We start from the raw sequence: 13,154 nt of genomic DNA on the forward strand, positions 1-13,154 counted from the left end.
GCTTGTGCTCTGTTAAGCATTAGGGATGTGTTATTCTGGCTCTGCAATGTGCGGCAACACTTGCGGGCTCCCCCTAGAATGTCCTTGGGCTGTGCTGGTTGTTAACGCAAACTAAACTCTGTTTCAGTGTACATGTGATAAATGAATCAGAATTTGGATTGAGTTCAAGAGCCATGAGGTAATGTTGCATGTCTATAAAATGTTTGTGAGACCACACTTGGAGAGCTTTGTTCAATTCTGATCACTTCATTATAGAATAAGTGTGGAAGCCTTAGAGATGGTACAGAGAATTACCAGGATGTTGCCTGGATTAAGGAGCAAGTTTTATGAGGAAATATTGAGTAAACTGGGGTTTTTTTAAGGAACATGAGAGGAATAGATTGTGGACAGCAAGGCAGAAATGACTGATAATTTTAATGTAACTGGAAGGAAATATAGGAGGATGTTAGACGCAAATTTTTTAAAGAGTGGTGGGTGCATGGATCACACTACTTGGGTGATGGTAGAATTACATACTGTAGGGTCATTTAAGAGACTCGTAGATAGACGTATGTAACCTAACTTGCAATGAATGTCCTCCATCTTTGGCGGTCTGGTCTCTTCCCTTTGACCAGTTTGGCATGAGTGATCTTACCAAGAGCTAAAGCCTAAAGCCCTGACTCCAACCAGTGTATCTCTCTGGGCCATTGAGGCATGCAAGCTGTCAAACCACGACAAGGTTGTGATTCTCTTGGAGGAGAGGGCATATAGATGAAAGAAACATGGAGGGCACACAGGAGAGAGACTTTGTAGCAGGTAGTAGGTTAACACAACAACGAGGGGTGAAGAATTCGTACTGTACTGTTTTGTTTTATGTTCTCTTCCAGGACATGGGAGATGAGATTGAAGATTTGTAATTGAAGTTCCTCTCTGCATTTTGTTTTGAAGTTCAGAAGGGAAATCAAATGTCCTGGGGCCTTGTTTTTTAATTGGCTTATGGGTTTGTTTTGAGGACTGGTCATTTATGGATGACGTACATTTTTCTGCAGTATAAATGGTATACTACAACTGAACTTTCTCTGTAATGAAATAATACTTGTGCAGCATTCCTGTGGTCAAAATGAACGAGCTGAAGAGCATCATTTTGTCAGTCATGGCATTCACTGAGTGCATTTCCTTTGTAACACTGGAAAGCTAGCCAAGGCTAATTAGCAGTTCATTATACAGATCTGTACACATGCATGCAAGCATAACTGCAATTAGGTCTGTTTTCTGTGGTTTGGGAACTCTATAACCAGACTCTGTGGGATGTCGGTATGATTTATGCTGGTAATAAGGTTGTTGGTAACAGATAATACTTTGGGAAAATTAGGGATGATTCTTTTCTGAAAATGTTGGCCAAAACATTGTGTTCTTTAAATTCATTTGCCTTTGTCAAGGCTTCCTGTTGACACCTGTTTCAAATGAAACAGTTTCTTTATTACTCTGGAGTTTGAGATCAGCAATCAAACAAATTACTTTTTTCTCCTCATTCTTTGTTGCACATGTTTTTGCAAGAAGATTGCAAGCAGGATAGATAAAGGGGACACAGTGGATATTGTATATTTGGCCTTTGACAAGGTGCCACACTTGAGGCTGCTTACCAAGTTAAGAGCCTTGGTATTACAGGAAAATTACTGGCATGGATAGAACATAGGCTGATTGTTAGGAGGCAGCAAGTGGGGATAAAAGTGTCCTTTTCTGGTTGGCTGCCAAAGACTAGTGGAGTTCGCAAGGGTCAGTGTTAGGACGCTTGTTTTTTGATGCTGCATATCGATGATTTAGATGATGGAATAGATGGCTTTGTTACCAAGTTTGCAGATGATATGAAGATTGGCGGAGAGGCATGTAGTGTTGAGGAAACAGGTAGGCTACAGAAGGACTTAGACAGATTAGAAGAATGGGCAAGAAAGTGGCAAATGAGATACAATGGTCATGCACTTTGGTAGAAGAAATAAATCTGTAGAATATTTTCTAAATGGGGAGAAATATCAAGAATCTGAGATGCAGAGGGACTTGGGAGTCCTTGTGTAGAACACCCTAAAAGGTGAACTTGCAGTTAGAGTTAGCGGTGAGGAAGGCATATGCAATGTTAGCCTTGATTTCAAGAGGTCTAGAATACAAGAGCAGGGATGTAATGCTGAGGCTTTATAAGGCACTGGTGAGGCCTCACCTTGAGTATGGTGAACAGTTTTGGCTTCTTATCTAAGAAAAGACGTGCTGGCATTGGAGAGGGTTCAGAGGAGGTTCACAATGATGATTCCAGGAATGAAAAGGTTATACAAGGAACATTTGATAGCTCTGGATTTGTACTTGCTGGAATTTAGAAGGATGATGGGGGGGGGGGGGATCTCATTGAAATTTCTTAAATATTGAAAGGTCTGGACAGTAGATGTGGATAAGATGTTTCCCATGGTCGGGAAAATCTAGGACAAATGAGCACAGCCTCAGGATAGAGGGACATCCATTTAAAACAGAGATGCGGACAAATTTATTTAGCCAGATGGTGAATTTGTGGAATTTATTACCACAGGCAGATATGAAGGCCAGATTATTGGGTGTTTTTGAGGCAGGGCTCGATGGGTTCTTGATTGGCCACAGCATCAAAGGTTACGGGGAGAAGATTGGGGAGTGGGCTGAGGAGGGGGACAAAAGGATCAGCCATTACTATATAGCTGAGCAGTCTTGGTGGGCCTAATTTTGCTCCTATGTCTTATGGTCTTGTGTTTGAAACCCATTTGATGTTACTTTAACATCTAGTAGGTTCTACAGATAATGCAGGATGTAATAAACCGGACTGAAAATGGATTGAGCAACTGCTCAGGTGTAGAACATGGAAGTTTCCTATTCCACTCCTGGGACATGAGAATCCAAATACCAGCTTTATTGTGTGGTCAAAACCTCTGTCCTTAGAAAGCATGTTTGGTGTGAAATTGTTATGCACAATATGAGGTCAACTTCAGTTTCAATTGTACAGTTAAGTGTTTAATGTCCAAATAACAATTATAAACCTAGAGTAGTATTAGGATCACTAATTAAATTGGCTGCTAGGTTATTGCAGTTCATTGTAATGTAATTAAAGTGACAGTAATCTTATTACTAATTACCACAAGAATAAAGCTAAAACAAAATAGTTAAGTGGTAAACTGACACCAAGTATGAAAACAACACACACACAATGCTGGTGGAACGCAGCAGGCCAGGCAGCATCTATAGGGAGAAGCACTGTTGACGTTTCGGGCCGAGACCCTTCATCAGGACTGGCCACAAAGTATGAAAAATTGTGTTGATAAGTCTTGCATGTGACACAGTGTACAAACTTTTGGAAATTACATCCCATATGCCTGGCTGTAGAGCACAGATACAGAAGTTCAGCTAGCTAGTCCTATGAGTAATTAACCAATGCAAATTGGAAAGGTCCCAAATTTATTGAAATAAATGGAAACTACTGTTAGCCGGAGTCATATCAAACACAAAAGTGGTTGTTTGTTGGAGCTGTTCTAGTGGAGTTACAATACTGGCAGCTAAAATCTAGAAAATTACCTGGAACTGTTCACAAAAAAAAAAGGCAGAAACAATCCTATCTGCTGAACTATTGCCCAATTGTGATTCTCTGGATCATCTAGAAAATGATGAAAAATGCCATGCCCTCCATTAACACTTAATGTTTTACCAGGCCTCCCTGGAGCAGAGGAGAATAAGGGGATATTTGATACAGATGTACAAAATTATGAGGTGTGAAAATAGGGTAAATGCAAGCAGGTATTTTTCACTGAAAGCCTGTTTCTGTGCTGTAGTGCTCTGACTCTTTGACAGCTTTGGTCAAATATGGACCAAGGAATGTGATTTAAGAGGAGAGGTTGATTGTCAATGTTTGACAAACTGTGGCCATCAAGAAGGCTGGCAAAGGGAGCTCAATGAGCATCAAGGCTAAACACTTCAGATGTTGGTGTCATGCCATGTGCAAAAGAAGAAGACCTTGTTGGAGATAAACTATTCCAATTCCAAGATGGGAGTTTCTGAGGGCATTGTCTAAGTCCCAAGAATCATCAGCTGCTTTATTAATGACTCTTTCCATAAGATCAATTCCCTAAGTGGGATATTGACTGATTACTCAATGTTCACTTCAATTCGCTTCTGCTTAGTAGATGAAGTAATCCATTTTTGCATGTAGCATATCTAGATAAAATCCAGGCATAAGCATGAAGTAGCAATAAATATTTATGCCACAGAAGTGCCAAACAATGACAAGTATCCACAGAAGAGTTCATTATGTACCCTTGGCAAACGTAATGTCGTCGAATGTTGAGTGGTCCACTGTCAACATTCTAGGGAATGACCATTGAGAAAAACCTCATCTAGGTTAGCCGTGTATACTATGAAGAAACAAGATAACTTCTTGTGATGTCTTCCTCCTCACACAAGTTTTTTTTTCCTGCAATTTATGAAGCTCAAGTTGGGAGGGATGGAATTTTCTCAACTTTCCTGGATCGATGTGTCTCCAATATCTCTGAGCTGGATGCTGCCCGGGATCCAGCTCAAGAGATTTAAAAAAAAACTGCTTGATATTAATACTCCATCACATACACAGCTTAGAATTTCCACGTTCTCTAAAATAGAATTTAAAAAGTCAAGCAATCCTCATACACAGAATTTTTTGACATTAGAATGGAATGTTTAGAAGCAGTGTTCTACTTTTTACATTAATAATTCTATCTGTACATTTCCAGACAAGAAATTAGTCTGTCTTACTGTTGCTGTGTGTGCACTGGAATGTTGGCTATCCATCATACACATCTTGTGATACTCTATTGAAGTAACTAGAACTGAGCAGCAGGAAGTTGGTTCAGTTGCAGCCAATATTGTGGTACCTGTTTGATGTGCGCAACCAAAAGCTATTTTTTCTCCATTAAATTTGTATATTTGACATTGTGGAAGTGCTCTTTTAGGTAAATGTTGTAAGCATTACCCTCCCCACTGGATGCTTTTTTAATATCTTGGTGTAAAATACAAATAAAATTCTTGTCAAATATTTAGGGCACTGCTCTTGCCCCGAAATGTCGACTGTACTCTTTATCATAGATGCTGCCTGGCTTGCTGAGTTCCTCCAGCATTTTGTGTGTGATGCTTGGATTTCCAGCATCTACAGATTTTCTCCTGTGAAAGAAAATCCTGAGTGGTCCATATTGGTGAAGGAGTGGAAGACAGCATTGGAGCTGGATATACAGAAGCTTAATAAACATCTGATTATCAAGTAAATCGGTGCTAAAACCTTCAATGAAACTTTATGGCATTTTTGACAATAAAACAACAACCACCTGCTTGGGAATAAACAAGGGACTGATGTTGATTTAATGTGCTGCTTGGCATTTCATGTTGATTGTTGCTGTAATGTGAATTCATGGAAGTTGATGGAGACATGAGTATGTGGGGTCCTGTGTCATGCCCAGTTTTTGAATGTGTTTTTACACTTATGAACAAAGTAATTGCTCCCAGATGTTTATATTTTGTTAAAGCTATGCAGATATTACTGTCACATAGTAATATAATAAACTGTAATGAGGTTCAAATGACTGTTTGGAGATGAACAATGTAAGATTACAGTGGAAAGTAGAGGTTTTCTGAGATATTACAGTAACAAACAAATCCAGATTTAATTAACTTTCACTTTCATGATGAGATAGTATCAAATAAGGCTCAACACCAAATTGAAAGATGATAGCAAGTAAGAATTTTAAAACAGCTGCCTTGTGATGTGGATGATTAATTATTTGCTGAAATCTGTTTTGTTGTTCAGTATTTGTAATTATCCTTTGTTTGATACCATTGGTTAAATTAGAGCTTGTGTTAGAGAGCTGTTTAAGACAATGGGTTACAGTAACATTGTAAAGTATACTTTAAAGCTTGTTAACCAGGAAGCTTTTGAGAAAATATTGGAGTTAATAACACTGTGTTAGTTTGTATCCCATTCTGATTTTATTTGGATTTCATCACATTTATGATAATCAAAGCTGCACATTTTAAAGTGCTTCATTGCCATTTTATGTTAATTATTTTAAAACTGAAGAGTTGTGTTTCAGGCAGCCATCAAAACCCACCCTTGTCTGCTCCAGCTGTCTCTAGTGGTAGAGTCACATAAGATAAAATAAGGTCGTATACCTGGAGAAAAGCGAGGTATGTTAGAAGAGCTTGGAGTTCAGCGGCATCTGTAGAGGAAAAAAGGTTTGTTAATGAGAGGGTGGAGTAAAGACTGCCAGTATATTCCAGTATAGAATGGGGGTGGGGTGTTTGGTGGAACAGAGGCTGGTGATGGAACTATATGCAGAGGGCATGATGGGCAGATTGAAAGGGTGAGGAGGAGATGGAAAAGATGAACAGAATGAGAATAAAACTAGGTAGGTGAGTGAGCGCGTGTGGGAGGAAAATAGTTGGGCCATGCATTATGTGAAAATGGAGAACTCGACGATCTTCATAATATTTGAGTTATCGGCTGCCCAAGCAGAATAAGAGGTTGTGATATTTCATTTCTTTTCTTAGCAGTGGGGTAGGTTAAGGTGGATGTTGATGTTGGAGTGAGAAGGAAAGATAAGATTACATGTAACCGTGAACTTGATAGCTGAAGTAGACAGAGTGTGGGTCTTTTGCAAAACTGGTGCTTTGCCTGTGCTTGGTTTCACCAATATAATGCATAATTCGAACACACCAGAATATCTGTTGCAGCTTGTGGGTATATTCAAGTCATTTTAAACCTTTATTCACGGCAAATAACTGGGGACTTGTTGGAACATACTAGCTTGAGTTGTATTAAATGCAGAGAACACATTTTGAGCTCCTCTTGATGCATGTATCACACCTACTACCTGTTTCTACTTGCCGTAAGTAGGAAGCTTGTTGGGTCTGTTTCAGAGAACAATATAATCAACAATGAGCTTGCATTGCTACATAATTAATATTCTCTAATGAATGAAATCTGCATTCAATCTTAGTCTAGCTCACAATATCTCCATTCTCCCACCCCAAGAATCTTCTATATTGCACTCTTATTATTTTCCTGGGCTCCTTCACTCCAAAGTAAACTGCCTAAAGAAATTCATACGATGCCAGTCTGAGGAAATAGATGAGCTAATATGTGACTGCTTTGTGTTGAGAACTGCTCAATGTTCAAAAACTCAGCAGTCAACCTAGATTAATGTGTTACAACTGTCAGAGACTTTTACCAGCAAGTATGTAGAGAACTGTGTACCAAAAAGACAATCCGAAAACCATGGATGAACAGGAGGATCCACTCCCTTCTGAGGTCCAGGACTGCAGCTTTCAAATCTGACATGCTCAAGAAATCAATATAACGATCTCATTAAATGAATAAGTCCCAATCAGTGTCAGGCGTGGTAGGGCTTATACTTTATAATGGAATACAAGGCAAAGTCGGGCAGCATTTTTCACAGCAGTGCATCCCTTTCTAATGAACTCCACTCATTCTATTTGTGATTTGAACAGAATGAGACTGAAATGTTACCACCTGCCTCAACAGCCTCTGGTGAACCTGAACCCAAGGTTACCATTGTGGACTGAGGATCTTCCGAGAGAGCGAATCTGTTGAAGTCATCTGGCCTGGATGATGATCCTCATCGTGTTCTTAGATTCTGTATGGATTTGCCGTGAGGGGCATTTGCAGCTATTTTTTAACTTCTCCCTTCTTCAGTCTGAGGTTCCCAGGTGCTGTAAAATACCACTCTCCTCCTGATACCCCTGAAAAACAAGGTAACACTGCCCTGTGGCTCTGACATCCACCATCATGAGTACTTTGAGAAGCTGGTCATGGTGCACATTAACATCAGCCTCCCAGCTGATCTCAACAGATTACCACAGATGCCATTTCCCAGACTCTATTTTCATCTTTGAAGCTTCTGGCCATCAAAAACACCAACATTTAGACTATTGTTTCTCAACCACCGCTGAACCCTCAATAATATCATTCCTAGCAAACTTGTCTCCATACTCTGGGACTCAGCATATCACTTGCAGATGGGTTCTTGACTTTCTAACCAACAGATCCCAATTAGTAAGGATCAGCAGCAACATCTCCACCGTGATTATTCTGGTTGGTTAGATCCGACTGTTAAACTGCAAATGAAAATGAGAGATTATTTGCTTATATTTCATGTTACAGTACTTACAATTAATTGCTTACTATGATTTCTAGTGGCTATAGTATGCACATAACAGTTTAATATGCCCCTATGGAAGCTTCTTTGTGAAGTTTCATTGTTAATAAGCGTTTTCTCATTGGTTAAATTTTGCTGCAGTATTGAATAAGTATTTTCTAATTGGTTTATTATTATCTATAGATATGAATGGAATTTTTCTTGAGGTTTAAAAGTAGCTGTTTTATGCTAGGTATCATCTTTAGTTTCTGTCTTTAAGTGGTAGGCATCTGTCACTGTTCTGTTCCTGTTCTTTCAACTTTTAATTAATGATCATGAAGCAAGAAATTTTACACCTCTTTCGTGACTTCATGAAGTATCTTGGATTTAGACACCAAAATCCATCAGTTGGCCTAGTCAGCAGGATTGAGTCTAGAACTTGCAATAATTATCTGGACAAACATGTAATGTTTGGTGCCTAAACTAAAGGGGTAAGCGTGTTCCCCTTGTGTTCCTCTGCTGTCTGTGAGAAAAATGGGTTCTGACTTTGAACATCAGATGGGAGTTAGGAGTGAGGACTGCTGTGTTTTAATGTTTAGAAACAGATCTCTACTTAATGCAACCTGGTAGAGCTTCGTGCAAAACCGTGTGAGTGTGGATCATTAAAAAAAGACGGTAGATCATTAAAAAATATTAAATTCGTGCAAGCAATAGAGCACGGATAAAATGATAAATTTGTGCAAGCCAGTTGAATGTGTAGGAAAACCTAAATACATGCAAGCTAGTGGAGTATGGGGAAAAAGAGTTAAATTCCGGTTGCAGGACAACCTGATAAAATTTTGAGATTACTATCAAAGTAATAAAAATTATATATGAATTAAGACAGAATCAAACAAAAGCCAAGTTGCGAAACCTACCAAGGACCTGAATAAAACATCTGTTTGATAAAATTAATGGAAAGAGTCTAGATTAAAAGTACCAATTTTCTTAAGTTTTTTAAGAATAAGAAGGCGTGCATTAGGATTCAGAAAAGGCCGCTACTGATATAGGGATAAGATTGCATGGTTGGTTTGATGGAATGTGTGAGCAATTGAAAGAGTTAACAGGATGAGTAAAGTCTTTTTACTAATTGGAAGAACCATGAAACTTGTGATAAACTACAGAAACAGCATGTAGAGACTGTAAAAAGTCTACAGTGCAAATCTTTGCATTAACCGAACGATTGAATAACGTAAGGTAATTCATTTGAAGACACACACACACACACACACACACACACACACACACACACACACACACACACACACACACACACACACACACACACACACACACACACACACACACACACACACACACACACCCCCCCCCCCCCACCCCCTTTAGGATCTTGTGTTTGTGTGTGTTGCTCTGGATTTCCAGCATCTGCACAATCCCTTATGTTTTTTATTCTGTTGAAGTTAAAATGTAAGAAAGCACACCCCTGACTCCAAGGAGGCATCCATGTTAGTGACATTTCCTGTGATTGTCTGCACTCCACCCAGGGAATCACCTACTTCTGAAGCTCTGCCTCAGGAATCACAGGTCACATTGAACAATCTCCCTATACAGCACCCACCATCCAAGCTTTGGAGAATTACAACCTACATTGGTCAGTCTCCCAAGGCAATGACACCATCTGAATTCTGAAGAATTACAGGATGGCATGACATGGACTCTCTGTTGGTCCCTCGTGACTCAAGTGAGGATGGCAGTGATAGAACAATAAGGTCAGCAGCTTGCTCCAATAAAGACCAAGACAGTGAATACACAGAGGACTGAATTTAAAACTGTTGTTAATCAATGTGTTGGCAAGCTAGTGGTAGATCCATCGTCTGGAGTAGGTTACGTGGGTGGCACAACATTGTGGGCTGAAGGGCCTATAATGTGCTGTAGATTTCGATGTTCTACATATTATTGCAGACAGTTTAGTTAACTATTGTGCAAAATTAACTCAAGCTGTTCAGTCTGCTTCTCAACAGGTTTCTGCTGCCTAGGAGGACCCAACAGGAGGACATATCCTGATTCCTGGCAAGTAGGTCCTCATTACTGAACCTCATAAGGATCCAATGGGAGCTAAATGTGAAGATCCTTATCAAGTGCTGTTAATTACCAACTCAGTGGTAACAGTAAGTGATACACACTAGCCACTGCAAGTGAGCTAAAGTGGTATCGAATGAGGACAATAAGTACTCTGGTTAATGTGCTAATAACCTCTTGGTCACAGTTCCTACACTACTGGACAACGGCAGCAAATCAATAACCAGCCAGAAAACTTAAAGCACATAGACATCTGAGGTTTATTCTAATATTATTTGTTGCTGTTATAGTTTTGCAAATTTTCCCTACTCATAAGTTGCCAGTTGAGAGGACTCTTAATGTATACTTGTATTATTGAATATTGGAAATATTATAATTCATCAAAGCACCTGTTGAGCAATAAGAAATGGTTTTAAGTTCATGGAACACTACACCTCTCTTTCATTTGGGTTACTTTGGGTATATTTTACCTACCATGAGCCATATACATACTTTATCTTTTCCGCCCAAGTCTCAGATTTTTGAATTTTCTCTCCATTAGAAAATAGTTAGCCCTTTCATTTCTTCTACCAAAGTGCATGACCATACACTTCCCGACACTGTATTCCATCTGCCACTTCTTTGCTCATTCTCCTAATCTGTCCTCATCCTTCTGTGGCCTGTCTACTTCCTCAAAGTGACTTGTCCTTCCAGCTATCTTCATATCATCTGCAAACTTTGTAAAAAAAAGCTATCAATTCTGTCATCCAGGTCATTACCATATGCCATTAAAAGAAGCTGTCCCAATACAGATCCCTATGGAACACCATTAGCCATTGGCAGCCAAGCGGAAAAGGCTCCCTTTATTCTCACTCTGCCTTCTGTCAATTAGCCACTGTTTTATCTATGATAGAAGCTTTCCTGTAATACCATAGGCTCCTAACTTGTTAAACAGTCTCACATGTGGCACCTTATCAAAGGCCTCCTTATAATCCAAGTATGCAACATCACCCAATTCTCCTAGTCTATCCTGCTTGTTATTTCAAGTTGCTTTTTATTGTCGTTTCTGCCATAACTGCTGTGACAGTACACAGTAAAAACGAGACAACGTTTTTCAGGACCAGGACTACACTGAACTACGTAAACCAACACAAAAACTACGCTAGACTACATCATACACCCCAACAGGTTTGTCATGCAAGTTTTTCCCTTTGAGAAACCATGCTGACTTCACCCTATTTTATCATGAGTCTCCAAGTACCCTGAAACCACAACCTTAACAATCGACTCCAACATCTTCCCAACCGCGAAGATCAGATTAATTGGTCTATAATTATTTCTTTTCTGACTCTTCTTGAAGAGTGGAGTGATATTTACAAGTAATTGAAAGATTATTACTAATGCTCAATGTTATCTTCATCCATCTCTTTCAGAACCCTGGGGTATACACCATCTGATCCAGCTGACTTATTTTTTGTTCAGACCTTTCAGTTTTGCAAGAATCTTCTTCCTAGTAATGGCCAATTCACACACTTCTCACTCCTGACACTTTGGAACTTTCAACATACTGCTAGTGAATTCTACCATGAAAACTGATGCAAAATACTTATTCAATTCGTCTGCCATTTCCTTGTCCCCCATAACTACCTTTTCATCATCATTTTCCAACAGTCCAATATCCACTCTCGCTCCCCTTTTACACTTTGTGTATTTGAAGAAAGTTTTGGTCTCCTCTTTAATATTATCCTGTTATGGGTCTATTGAACAGTCCCTTAGTATGTTAGGATGGACTCTTAACTTTACAATCTGTCTTCTCATAACTTTGCATTTTTTCTATCTATCTCCACTTCCTCCATCCTACCTCAATGCATAGTTGTAATGAAATCATTTGTTTGGGTGGTATGCAAGATGAGCTGTAATTTGGTACAAATAATGTATGCTTCACCTCACAGATATGGCTGAAGAGACAGAATGCATTACAAGATGATTGGAGTTGGGAGTTGGAGTAGCTTTGTTGATCTTGCCATCAAAGCCAGCATGGGGGTTCTAGTCAATAATAAACCAATTTAACAAAGATGCTCAGTATGTACTTTTGCTTTCTCTACCCCCATGCATTTTCTGATATTTCCTTGACAGAATTCCATTTCTTACTTATTCACCCAGCTAACCAATCTGTTGATGTCTTCAAGCTTTCAATTTTCTTCCTTTAATATCAACCATTGACAGAGATTCATACTCATCTTCCCTACTTTTGTTTACACTATTTACATGTATCGTAGAAAGCTGTGGAATTGGGAATGAGCATTGCAGCTGCCCAATGCAAACATCAGTAGTGCATAAACTACACTTCAATCACCTTAGTACAGTGGGATTAGATACTATATCTTGATTGTGTGAGCAGAATGCTTTGTAAAATAACAGATGTTAATCAAGAATAGCAAGCTGCCCAACTTGCCCATAGAGCCAGCAAATGAGTACTTCAGTGGCAATGAAACAGTAGGGTAATTACCTTTGCTTAAAAATTCATTCTTGATGGGCAGTGTGAAATATGTTTTATGGTTGGTCTGCATGCTTTCCTTTACCTCGGGAAGTAATCCCACTGAAGTCAAAAGGAATAGCTCTGCTGAGCTGAAGATGCAGTTATGCTTCTGTTTAATTATTATTCTAAAGAACCTAATCCCTTTAGGGTCATCAACCTTTAGAACAATTGCTGAGATGTTTGCCTAAAAGACTTCCAGGAGAACATATTTCTGAGGGGGGGTGGGGGAAATGATCCATTGTCATTTAGATAAATTTTAACCGAGATTGTTAAGCTATTTGTCTTGTACTAATTCTCCTTAGGACAGCTTGTGCCAAATGGGAAACCTTGGCAGGATTGAAAATGTAATTTGAAAACTAACTTGAAGAATATCTTGGTGTCTATCAAAGATCAGT

The 13,154-nt window shown here is 39.2% G+C and overlaps 1 protein-coding gene across 10 annotated transcripts in view; it reads left to right on the forward strand.

Moving 5' to 3' along the window:
- The window catches only part of LOC132400639 (kelch-like protein 29), a 436,778-nt gene that overhangs the window by 69,504 nt on the left and 354,120 nt on the right, over window positions 1–13,154 (forward strand). The window contains exon 1 of one of the 10 annotated variants that reach the window (XM_059981811.1): window positions 10,200–10,236. The exons of the other annotated variants lie outside the window; for them this stretch is intronic. The gene's annotated coding sequence lies outside the window, so the exon portion shown is untranslated. Of the gene's footprint in view, window positions 1–10,199; window positions 10,237–13,154 lie in introns of those variants that run through there. 10 annotated transcript variants of the gene reach the window in all.

This window comes from Hypanus sabinus, chromosome 10 (assembly GCF_030144855.1).
Source record: "Hypanus sabinus isolate sHypSab1 chromosome 10, sHypSab1.hap1, whole genome shotgun sequence".
NCBI classification, from domain to species: Eukaryota; Metazoa; Chordata; class Chondrichthyes; order Myliobatiformes; family Dasyatidae; genus Hypanus; species Hypanus sabinus.